Source organism: Lactuca virosa, chromosome 3 (assembly GCF_052849685.1).
Source record: "Lactuca virosa cultivar CGN04683 chromosome 3, Lactuca_virosa_CGN04683_v6, whole genome shotgun sequence".
Lineage (NCBI taxonomy): Eukaryota > Viridiplantae > Streptophyta > Magnoliopsida > Asterales > Asteraceae > Lactuca > Lactuca virosa.
The window spans coordinates 61,463,766-61,476,265 of record NC_136428.1 but is presented as its reverse complement, the minus strand read 5'-3'; the positions used below and the strand labels follow the sequence as shown (position 1 = coordinate 61,476,265).

Genomic DNA, 12,500 nt, shown 5'->3' with positions numbered 1-12,500 from the left:
CATAATCCCTGGAGAGAAGGTTCACTAATAGACCTGGGGACAAGTAATTCGACTCATTCACATCCAGATCATGAATGTTTGGAATCCATATTATGCAAGGAGACATTGCTTTTGCTAATTCGAATTGAAGGGTGATATAAAGTAGGTCTTCATCTTCAGGCATCATATCCATAGTTAGCGCATTCATGCTAGTTAGCAGTTCCAGCTCCATATCAAGGATATCGTCACTAGAATCAATATCATCACTAGCATCACTATCGTCACTAGCATCAACATCAATATTATCAAAACCTTGAGACTTGTTATCCAGGGACTTGTTCAGAAATACCGTAATGAAAGGAAGATAGGAGTTTTTCGCTAGGTATTTGACCAAATAAGATCGTCCGGTTCCTATAGAACCTATTACTAAAGTACCCCTAGAGAGGGATAAGGCTAAGCGGAGCGAAAAGGGTTTTCCATGAGATGGGAAATGCAAACTATTAGCCCCACACGAAGTTTCTGAATAAGTGATTGTCTGATAATGAGCAAGGAATATCCGTCTTTCTGCTAAAGAGGATGTATTGAACTCATAATTCATTAGATACTTTTTATGAATGTCAACTAAGTATCGTAAGTAAATTGCTCCCGGTTGTTCAATCATTTGATAACCAGAGTCATTCTTTGAGAAATGATCACTATGAGTCAGACTCAATAAAATTTGATCAATCCTTTTTTCTGTCGTTAAGGTGGAGAACTGAACCAAGAATTCTCTTTTTTCATCATCAATTGAATCGCTGTTTGCAACCCAGGATTCTATTTTATCATCAATCCAGTCCCCGTTCACGTTTTTTCTTTTTCTTATCAATGAATAGATTTCTTTACTTGTATGACTTAGATGTCTCGTATTTCTCAAAAAAAGTGATTCGATTGATGGGATTTGGTATGATACTTATGAGATCGATGATATCGATGAGATTTATATTCAAATATTTCTTCTTAGAGCGTATTGATTTGACCCTATAAGCGGGACCACCACCCAATAGCATGTTGCCACCTAGAGAATCTCCTAATTGTTTCAGAGCAACTAGAAAGAGATTCTTTAACCAGAAAGAATTCGGTTCAGATGTAGGATACCTATCCAGAAGTTTTCGCAACTCAATCATAGATGATGGAATCATCAAAGATTTGACCTTTTCGAACTCTGTCTGTAACTCACTAGAGGCCCCGAAAACAAAGAGAAGACATGTACAAGCGAGATATGCAGCAACAAGAAGAAGGAAAAGGATTGCATAGAGGAACTCCCGAACATTTGTCACATGTGTCGATATCAATGGTGACTCATTATTTCGATGAATCATTTCTTCGGACAGAAGAAGATTATGCAAACACTTACTCGAAATCTCACTTATCAGATTCCTTTGTGGAAGACAGAATTTTTTCTGAAGAATTCGCCATGATATATTTGATCCATGCATAATATCATGAAAAATGGATACAAATTTTTGACTGCTACTTAGTATCGGCAATAGGTCTGAAAAAGTATCTAAAAATAAAAACTTTAGATATCTGTACCCTGTCGAAGTAAGGAACCATGGCATATATGTTTGGAATAGATTCCATTTTGAGAGAGTTGAATAAGCACTATCTCGTTGAAAAGTTCTATACATCTGCCCTTTCTCAACGCATTTCTTTAGACAAAGACTCCGTTTTTTCCTCTTTTCGGATGGTAAATATTTCTCATAACATGGAGTGTGAATCAAACCCATGTTTGAATTGAAATTAAGATACTGATACAAGTTCTTCCCTTCTGAATCAGATAGATTCATATCTGAAAGAGGTTGACAATAAGTTCTTTCAAAATTGACTATTTGTCCCTCTGTTAGAGGTGTTCCAGAAATGTCTGCGATCGAGTAAATAGCTCTACGAACGAATGGATTGGATCGACTTGGAAAATGGAAAGATTTGTACAAGTTATACGTTTCGTCACCACTTTGTGGAAAAGCCTTAGGTATGAATATGTTAGATACATGTGACTCGATTGCTGAAATAGTATCTCTCCCCCAAAAAGCATGTTTTCTTTTACCGACGCACAAAGAAAATATTTTGTTGCGAATGAACAAGATATTGAGGAATTGTCCATACGTAAAATCATAATTATTGATACGGGCCTTTTCCACATAAAAGGGGAATCTTTTGTTACAATAGAAGCAGAAGTGATGTGGATTATTCAAGAATCGAAGTTGATTTGCGTTATAAAAAGAAGATCTCAATGAACTTCTATGAAATGATTTCACGGGATTCAGCCAATTGTATTGATCGTGGAATATCATTGAGAAATAGGAATCCGTGTTATCAAAGGATTTCCTGCGATTATTTCTAGTATGGAATGAGTCAATCATCCACTTTGGTATCTTATTGAACAAAAATGGTGATATTGTTCCTCCATTGATCAAGAATTTAGATTTTTGGCAAGTCTCATGATCATCCAATAAGAAGGGTTTCAATTTTTTCAAATGAACGATTTGAAGACCTATTGATTCTAAAAACTGTGGATCATTCGGACCTTTCAGTTCATAGATGTAGATCTCGGACCTATGAATGGGGATATTCCCGAAACTGACAAACAAAAAAGGAAGTGAGTTAGACAAAAAAAGAAGCAACTTGGACAAAAAGAAACGAAGTGGCTTAGACAAATCTTTTTTGTCGATAACCTCAGACCAATCAATCGAATATTGATTAATACGTAATCGATCGAATACTACTTGAAAACGGCTCTTCTGCTCAGAAACGAAATGTTCCTGGAAATTCTTGCTCCCAGCGGACCATTTGTATCTATATGCATCAGGATCTCGATTCATGGATCTCTTGGTTCGAGAAAAAAAAAATAAGAGGATCAAACCATCTCTTCTGACTCTTTTTCAAATTCGATAAATGTTGGTTGATCATATATTTCATTAGAGTTCTATGATTCAGAGTATCCTTTCCTATTTGATCCCTTTGAATTCCATATTTGATGTTGCGATCGGATCTATTCATTAAAAAGAATCGATTCAATACATTTCTTATGTACCTATGGGTGCTATGTTGGATTTGAATCAGATTTCGGATCAATCTATATTGATTGGCTGCCTCCATTATGTTGTTGCTAGCAAATACTACTATTTTTGGTTTTGGCTCTTCCAAATCATTCCCGCAGGAGATCCGGACCCTTTTTTTCTGATCCTTCGATAAAAAGATTCATTCTCTTCATAAAAAATAGGAAGTAGAACCAATAAAACCAATAAAGATGTCGTTTTCCATTCATACCTGGAGTTGAATACCCCATTCAAGAATTGTTTTGGATCCAATCCATAGGAATCAATAGAAAAGGCAAATCTCTTATGATACACCAGATTCGGCTCAGTTATTGATAGAGTGAATAAATCTGCCAGTTCTTGAAATCTCTCTTCTGTCACACCCCCAAACCAAGGATGGCGGAAACGTCGGGGGGTGGAGGACTTCATGTATAGTATCATAACAACAATTGTAATAGTAATTCAAGCAAACACAACCAACATATATATAATTGAAAAAGTTACATCATTGTATGAATTACATGTTTACGAATCAATTACAATATGTTGACAAAATATGAAATAGTAGACGTCTTAGCGTCCCATCCTCAAAAGCACTTGGTTACCTGTTTAATGATTTCCTGAGAATACAAGTTGTTTGAAAAAGTGTCAACACAAAGGTTGGTGAGTTCATAAGCTTTTGTTTGGTATTATTAAAAGCCTTTCGTTTGTAAAAGTAGTATTTGTTTTAGAAAAATCCAATATTTTCCTTAAAATGTATATGTAGTCTTAAATCCAAAGACCGAAATGTATAAGTAACTTTTCTTACTTATAATAAATAATGTAAGTTTAAATCGACATAAACTCATTTAATTTTAATGAAGTTCCCGTAAATTCCAATATTCATTAATACTTTATGTGAGTTTATTAAAGCCTTTTCTTGTAAAAGTAGTGTTCGTTCCAGAAAATCCAATATTTTCCTTAATGTGTAAATGTAGTCTTAAATCCCAAAGACCGAAATGTACAAGTAGTGTTCGTTCCTTATAGTAAAACAATGCAAGTTTAAATCGACATAAACTCGTTTGATTTTAGTGAAATCCCCGTAAATTCTATGTTTGTTAATACCACATGTGAGTTATTATAAAAGCCTTTTCTTGTAAAAGTAGTGTTCGTTCCAGAAAATCCAATATTTTCCTTAATGTGTAAATGTAGTCTTAAAACCCAAAGACCGAAATGTACAAGTAGTGTTCGTTCCTTATAGTAAAACAATGCAAGTTTAAATCGACATAAACTCGTTTGATTTTAGTGAAATCCCCGTAAATTCTATGTTTGTTAATACCACATGTGAGTTATTATAACCATGCTATGACCTAGTTGGCCTGAAACGACGTTCTTCAGGCGTCAGAAATGTTATGACATTTGTCACCCCAGACCTGCCGGTCTAGCTGTTGCATGCAGCTAAGGTGTGGGTTTGTCAGACCCAATATAGATCTATACACAAGTATCACGCTCTCCCTCGAGGAGACTCTGGTTATAATACAAGACTTATTTGTAAATTGAATCGAATGTCTCACAGAAGTCATTAACGAATTTACGTGTAGTGTAAAGAAAACTTGGTACCGTATGGCCGTACCTTACTTAATGAAAATCTTCTTTGTATAAATGTACCCTTTTTAAATGTATGTGTTATGTAATGTATCATAAAGTATACCTATTATAGTTTATCAACCAAGGGTAGTACGTAGTAATGTATGCAAACTATATTCAAAATAGTTTATTAAATGTTTGAATATATCGGTTGTACTTTGATTATAATCACTTGTTATTCTTTATATTCAATATGTCCAAATCCATTTGTAAACTGATGTGTGTCTATATATTAAGACAAAATGACATATATTGCAATAACATATAATCACATAAAGATATACACCTTGCTCAACATGTTACAAGGTGAAATGAAATTAACAGCAGCTTTTTGTTGAATACAGTTTATGTTGCTGTTCTTAGAAAATTTATAGAAAAATCATCAAAGCTCTAAATCCAAATCCGCAAATTCTGAGAGTTTGCAATATGAGTCTAGTTTGTTCGTAAATTTTATCATGATTTTTAGTGATCTCTAACAGAGGTGAAAATGTTCATAATCACAAACTGGTCCGGGTTTGCCTTTGAAATGATAGGCAGTTTTGTAAAAATCACCATAAATTGTAGAAAAATCATATGGAGATGTGCAAGTAGCCATTTTAAAGCTAAGAGTTTGAACTACTTGCACCTGGAACAGTTTTGAAAACTAAAATATTTAAGTTGACCACAACAGTCCGTGATCGAAGTTCATCTTTTCTGATGTAATCTGATAGAAAACGTTTAATTGTATTCTTGATGATTTTACTTGTATTCCCCCCTTAAAACTTAAGAAAAACATGTAAATGTAAGGGTATGAACTCACCTTATGTGATTTCAGTAGATGAAAGTGAGATAGAGGAAGTGTTCAACCCAAGAACACTAAGAAGATGTCTTGATGATTCGAGAATTAATTGAAGGAAGAAATCCCTGGAGAAAGCCTTGAAGTTCTTGAAGTTGAGAGAAAAGATGAGAGAATTTTGGAGAGTGTCCTTTGGTTGCTAAGTGTAGAATGAAAGAACTTTATGGAGAATGAGGAGAGAGGATCAATCCTCCAGCTCTTAGAACGTGGGAAGAGCTGGAGATAGGGTGTAAAGGTCCACTAAGGTGACAAGGAGTAGTGGGAAAGAGTGGCTGATCATAGAGTGAGGTGGTGGTGGCTTGCTTTTGTCATAAAATAAGGAAAAGCAAATATTCCCTCAATAATTAGTCCAACCACCAATTCTTTTAATACATTTTTATAAAAACCCTGGAGATTTATATATTTTGGGGCCTTAGTTTATAAAATAAAGTTTTGGGTGAAAATCCCACGTTAAAATAATGAAAAACGGAGTTAAAACGAAGTCGTAGTCGAAAAACCGGTAAAAAGGGGCCGTCTGCGAGGCCTCTCGTATGGGCTGTCTGAGAGGCTTCTCATGCGAGGCTTCTGTCCTGAGAGGCTTCTAATGAGAGGCTTCGGTCCTGAGAGGCTACGGTCCTGAGAGGCTTCTAATGAGAGGCTTCGGTCCTGAGAGGCTTCTCATGAGAGTTTTCGCTTCTAATAGGAGGGTTTTGGTTCCTTAAGGTTATTTTACCCGTTTTTACCCCGTTTCAAGTGGTTTTTGACCCGGTTAAGGGTCGAGATGACCCAAATGATTACAAAAAGTTAAAGTAACTTTTGAGAGAGATTCGAGAGAGATTTGGGAGAGATTTCAAATAGAAAGAGATAGAGTGAAAACGATTTAGAGAGGTTTCGTTTGTGATTAATTTGAGTGTCCGGCTTCACAACGCAAGGTTTGTAAACCCCGTTAAACCGTGTTTTAGTGTCGTACACAATCCCGATGATTGTGCAATAGTGTTTTATCGCTTTGGTTCGTTGTTTAGCACTGTTAAGGCTAAGGAAAATCAAACACATGAACTTTCCAAATGATGATTTCTCATTAAAATAGCGAATTGTATAGTGATTACATAACGTAAACCCCAACATACAAGGGTTATTGGAGTTGACCGGTTTGACTTGTTGACTTTGTTTGACTTTGACTTGACCGAAATTTGACGGTTGTCACATCATCCCCCCGTTAGAAGGAATTTCGTCCCGAAATTTTCATTTTGACTGGGATTTCAAGAGTTTGGGAAGAGATGTGGATACTTTTGTTTCATCTGGTCCTCGCGTTCCCAGGTGAATTTGGGTCCTCGTTTAGCGTTCCAACGGACCTTCACGATGGGAATACGACTTTGTTTCGTTCGTTTGATTTCCCGATCCATGATTTCGACTGGTTCCTCCACGAAGTGGAGATTTTCGTTAACTTCGATTTCGTCGAGTGGTATTACGAGTGTCTCATCAGACAAACACTTCTTTAGGTTCGACACGTGAAATGTGGGATGTACTTTGTCGAGTTCCTGAGGTAATCGAAGTTTGTATGCTACTGGCCCAATCCTAGCAAGGATTTCGAATGGCCCGATGTACCTTGGATTTAGTTTCCCGCGTTTGCCGAATCGTATCATTCCTTTCCAAGGGGAAACATTTAGTAGTACACGATCACCCACCTGGAATTCCAAGGGTTTGCGTTGTTTGTCTGCGTAACTCTTTTGCCGATCTCGAGACTCTTTTCCCTTATGATTTCAGGGCCAGTGAGGGTGCTATTAGAGACTTGCCCTCTAGCTAGCTGTGTATCCCCCACCTCAGCCCAACACAGGGGTGATCTGCATTTGCGACCGTAAAGAGCTTCGAATGGAGCGACTTTGATGCTAGTATGATAGCTGTTATTGTAGGAGAATTCGATAAGCGGTAGATGGGTATCCCATGCTTTACCGAAGTCTATCACACAAGCTCTTAACATGTCTTCCAACGTTTGAATGGTTCGTTCGCTCTGTCCGTCAGTTTGTGGGTGGTAGGCCGTACTCATGTCAAGCCTAGTTCCCAAGGATTTTTGTAGAGACTGCTAAAACCGTGAGGTAAATCTACTATCTCTATCGGAGATAATGGATATCGGCACACCATGGAGTCGTACAATCTCTTTGATGTACGTTCTAGTCAGCTTCTCCATCTTGTCGGTTTCTTTTATCGGTAGGAAGTGTGCTGATTTGGTCAATCTGTCTACGATTACCCATATGGTGTCAAGCCCGCCCGATGTCTTAGGCAGGTTGGTTATGAAGTCCATGGTTATTCGTTCCCACTTCCACTCAGGTATATCCGGCTGTTGTAATAGCCCGGATGGTTTCTGGTATTCGCTTTTGACCTTGGCGCAAGTCAGGCACTTGCTCACATAGGTAGCAATCTCAGCTTTCATGTTCGGCCACCAGTATAATTTCTTGAGGTCTAGATACATCTTATCCGACCCGGGATGGATGGAGTATCGAGTCTTGTGTGCTTCATTCATGACGACGTCTCGGAGTCCACCGAACTTCGGTGTCCAAATCTGGTTCATGATATAACGTGCTCCATCATCCTTGACTTCTAAGTTTTTATCCATTCCCCTTAACGTCTCTCCTGCCACCTTTTCTGGTTTCAAAGCTTCCAGTTGAGCTTCCTTGATTTGTATGGTCAGGTGAGAATGGATTGTCATTGTTAAGGATTTTACTCGGCGGCCCGAGTACTCCTTCCTGCTTAGAGCATCGGCCACTACATTGGCCTTGCCCGGATGATAACGAATTTCGCACTCGTAGTCATTCAGCAACTCTACCCATCTCCTCTGTCGCATGTTGAGCTCTTTCTGATTGAGGATATGCTGAAGACTTTTGTGATCAATGAAGATAGTGCATTTTGTGTCGTAGAGGTAGTGTCTCCAGATCTTCAAAGCGAATACTACTGCTCCTAATTCCAGGTCGTGCGTAGTATAATTAACCTCGTGCGTCTTAAGCTGTCTTGATGCATACGCGATAACCTTCCCTCTCTGCATGAGCACACATCCGAGGCCTTGATTCGAAGCATCACAGTACACTACGAAGTCTTCGGTTCCCTCTGGGAGAGACAAGATCGGTGCTCTGCATAGGGCTTGTTTTAACATTTGGAAAGCAGCTTCTTGTTTCCAAGTATATTACCGTTTGTAAAAGTTTCACACATACTAATTTAGTCGGGACATAATTAATATATTTATGTTTTAAAAAGATCTTTATCGGTTACTTCATTAGTTGCAAAGTGCATACCAGTCATATGTGATTAAGATATAATAGTCCTTCGAATAGATGACCCTAACTCCAAGACCACAACCAAACAAGGACAGGAAGTGAAACAAAGATACATAAATTCTAAGTCTATAGCATCTTAGTTACATATGACCTTAGCGCATCCACTTAGCAGCTATTGATCTATAAATAAAGACCTATTTAATTCTCAGATAATTTATTATAGTAACACAAAATACTCCTATAGTATTTGTAAATGTTTAGTTTTGAGTTCTTAAAGTATCCTTTGTAGTGTGTTATTAGGTTTGTTAGATTTGTTGCCCATCCTGACCATCCCCCGGTATATGCAAGTCAATTCCCGGACAGATATAGTTGATCAGGCTATATCCTTCCCAGACTTAATCCACATATACTAAGGCATACTCAAAATGTTCAACTCTTCTTCTTTTGCTTTATGTTTTCGCTAGTTATGATACCATGCGAGCATGTAATGTATGTATGTATACTTTAATCAAGAAAATCATTTATTTTCTAAAAGTATATTTATTTGAAAAATGCACAAATCAGAGACTATTAGTCCCAATTGTGTTTATAGTTTGTATATCTTATGTGGTTTGATATACTTAATTCACTATAAACTGTGCTCTGATACCAATCTGTCACACCCCCAAACCAAGGATGGCGGAAACGTCCGGGGGTGAAGGACTTCATGTATAGTATCATAACAACAATTGTAATAGTAATTCAAGCAAACACAACCAACATATATATAATTGAAAAAGTTACATCATTGTATGAATTACATGTTTACGAATCAATTACAATATGTTGACAAAATATGAAATAGTAGACGCCTTAGCGTCCCATCCTCAAAAGCACTTGGTTACCTGTTTAATGATTTCCTGAGAATACAAGTTGTTTGAAAAAGTGTCAACACAAAGGTTGGTGAGTTCATAAGCTTTTGTTTGGTATTATTAAAAGCCTTTCGTTTGTAAAAGTAGTATTTGTTTTAGAAAAATCCAATATTTTCCTTAAAATGTATATGTAGTCTTAAATCCAAAGACCGAAATGTATAAGTAACTTTTCTTACTTATAATAAATAATGTAAGTTTAAATCGACATAAACTCATTTAATTTTAATGAAGTTCCCGTAAATTCCAATATTCATTAATACTTTATGTGAGTTTATTAAAGCCTTTTCTTGTAAAAGTAGTGTTCGTTCCAGAAAATCCAATATTTTCCTTAATGTGTAAATGTAGTCTTAAATCCCAAAGACCGAAATGTACAAGTAGTGTTCGTTCCTTATAGTAAAACAATGCAAGTTTAAATCGACATAAACTCGTTTGATTTTAGTGAAATCCCCGTAAATTCTATGTTTGTTAATACCACATGTGAGTTATTATAAAAGCCTTTTCTTGTAAAAGTAGTGTTCGTTCCAGAAAATCCAATATTTTCCTTAATGTGTAAATGTAGTCTTAAAACCCAAAGACCGAAATGTACAAGTAGTGTTCGTTCCTTATAGTAAAACAATGCAAGTTTAAATCGACATAAACTCGTTTGATTTTAGTGAAATCCCCGTAAATTCTATGTTTGTTAATACCACATGTGAGTTATTATAACCATGCTATGACCTAGTTGGCCTGAAACGACGTTCTTCAGGCGTCAGAAATGTTATGACATTTGTCACCCCAGACCTGTCGGTCTAGCTGTTGCATGCAGCTAAGGTGTGGGTTTGTCAGACCCAATATAGATCTATACACAAGTATCACGCTCTCCCTCGAGGAGACTCTGGTTATAATACAAGACTTATTTGTAAATTGAATCGAATGTCTCACAGAAGTCATTAACGAATTTACGTGTAGTGTAAAGAAAACTTGGTACCGTATGGCCGTACCTTACTTAATGAAAATCTTCTTTGTATAAATGTACCCTTTTTAAATGTATGTGTTATGTAATGTATCATAAAGTATACCTATTATAGTTTATCAACCAAGGGTAGTACGTAGTAATGTATGCAAACTATATTCAAAATAGTTTATTAAATGTTTGAATATATCGGTTGTACTTTGATTATAATCACTTGTTATTCTTTATATTCAATATGTCCAAATCCATTTGTAAACTGATGTGTGTCTATATATTAAGACAAAATGACATATATTGCAATAACATATAATCACATAAAGATATACACCTTGCTCAACATGTTACAAGGTGAAATGAAATTGACAGCAGCTTTTTGTTGAATACAGTTTCTGTTGCTGTTCTTAGAAAATTTATAGAAAAATCATCAAAGCTCTAAATCCAAATCCGCAAATTCTGAGAGTTTGCAATATGAGCCTAGTTTGTTCGTAAATTTTATCATGATTTTTAGTGATCTCTAACAGAAGTGAAAATGTTCATAATCACAGACTGGTCCGGGTTTGCCTTTGAAATGATAGGCAGTTTTGTAAAAATCACCATAAATTGTAGAAAAGTCATATGGAGATGTGCAAGTAGCCATTTTAAAGCTAAGAGTTTGAACTACTTGCACCTGGAACATTTTTGAAAACTAAAATATTTAAGTTGACCACAACAGTCCGTGATCGAAGTTCATCTTTTCTGATGTAATCTGATAGAAAAAGTTTAATTGTGTTCTTGATGATTTTACTTGTATTCCCCCCTTAAAACTTAAGAAAAACATGTAAATGTAGGGGTATGAACTCACCTTATGTGATTTCAGTAGATGAAAGTGAGATAGAGGAAGTGTTCAACCCAAGAACACTAAGAAAATGTCTTGATGATTCGAGAATTAATTGAAGGAAGAAATCCCTGGAGAAAGCCTTGAAGTTCTTGAAGTTGAGAGAAAAGATGAGAGAATTTTGGAGAGTGTCCTTTGGTTGCTAAGTGTAGAATGAAAGAACTTTATGGAGAATGAGGAGAGAGGATCAATCCTCCAGCTCTTAGAACGTGGTAAGAGCTAGAGATAGGGTGTAAAGGTCCACTAAGGTGACAAGGAGTAGTGGGAAAGAGTGGCTGATCATAGAGTGAGGTGGTGGTGGCTTGCTTTTGTCATAAAATAAGGAAAAGCAAATATTCCCTCAATAATTAGTCCAACCACCAATTCTTTTAATACATTTTTATAAAAACCCTGGAGATTTATATATTTTGGGGCCTTAGTTTATAAAATAAAGTTTTGGGTGAAAATCCCACGTTAAAATAATGAAAAACAGAGTTAAAACGAAGTCGTAGTCGAAAAACCGGTAAAAAGGGGCCGTCTGCGAGGCCTCTCGCATGGGCTGTCTGAGAGGCTTCTCATGCGAGGCTTCTGTCCTGAGAGGCTTCTAATGAGAGGCTTCGGTCCTGAGAGGCTTCTCATGAGAGGCTTCGGTCCTGAGAGGCTTCGGTCCTGAGAGGCTTCTCATGAGAGTTTTCGCTTCTAATAGGAGGGTTTTGGTTCCTTAAGGTTATTTTAACCGTTTTTACCCCGTTTCAAGTGGTTTTTGACCCGGTTAAGGGTCGAGATGACCCAAATGATTACAAAAAGTTAAAGTAACTTTTGAGAGAGATTCGGGAGAGATTTGGGAGTGATTTCAAATAGAAAGAGATAGAGTGAAAACGATTTAGAGAGGTTTCGTTTGTGATTAATTTGAGTGTCCGGCTTCACAACGCAAGGTTCGTAAACCCCGTTAAACCGTGTTTTAGTGTCGTACACAATCCCGATGATTGTGCAATAGTGTTTTATCGCTTTGGTTCGTTGTTTAG

The 12,500-nt window shown here is 36.7% G+C and overlaps 1 pseudogene; it reads right to left on the bottom strand.

Moving 5' to 3' along the window:
- LOC145163581 (protein Ycf2 pseudogene) overlaps positions 1–2,837 on the bottom strand; it is a 4,400-nt pseudogene extending 1,563 nt beyond the window's left edge.
- Between the last annotated feature and the right edge of the window lie 9,663 nt (positions 2,838–12,500).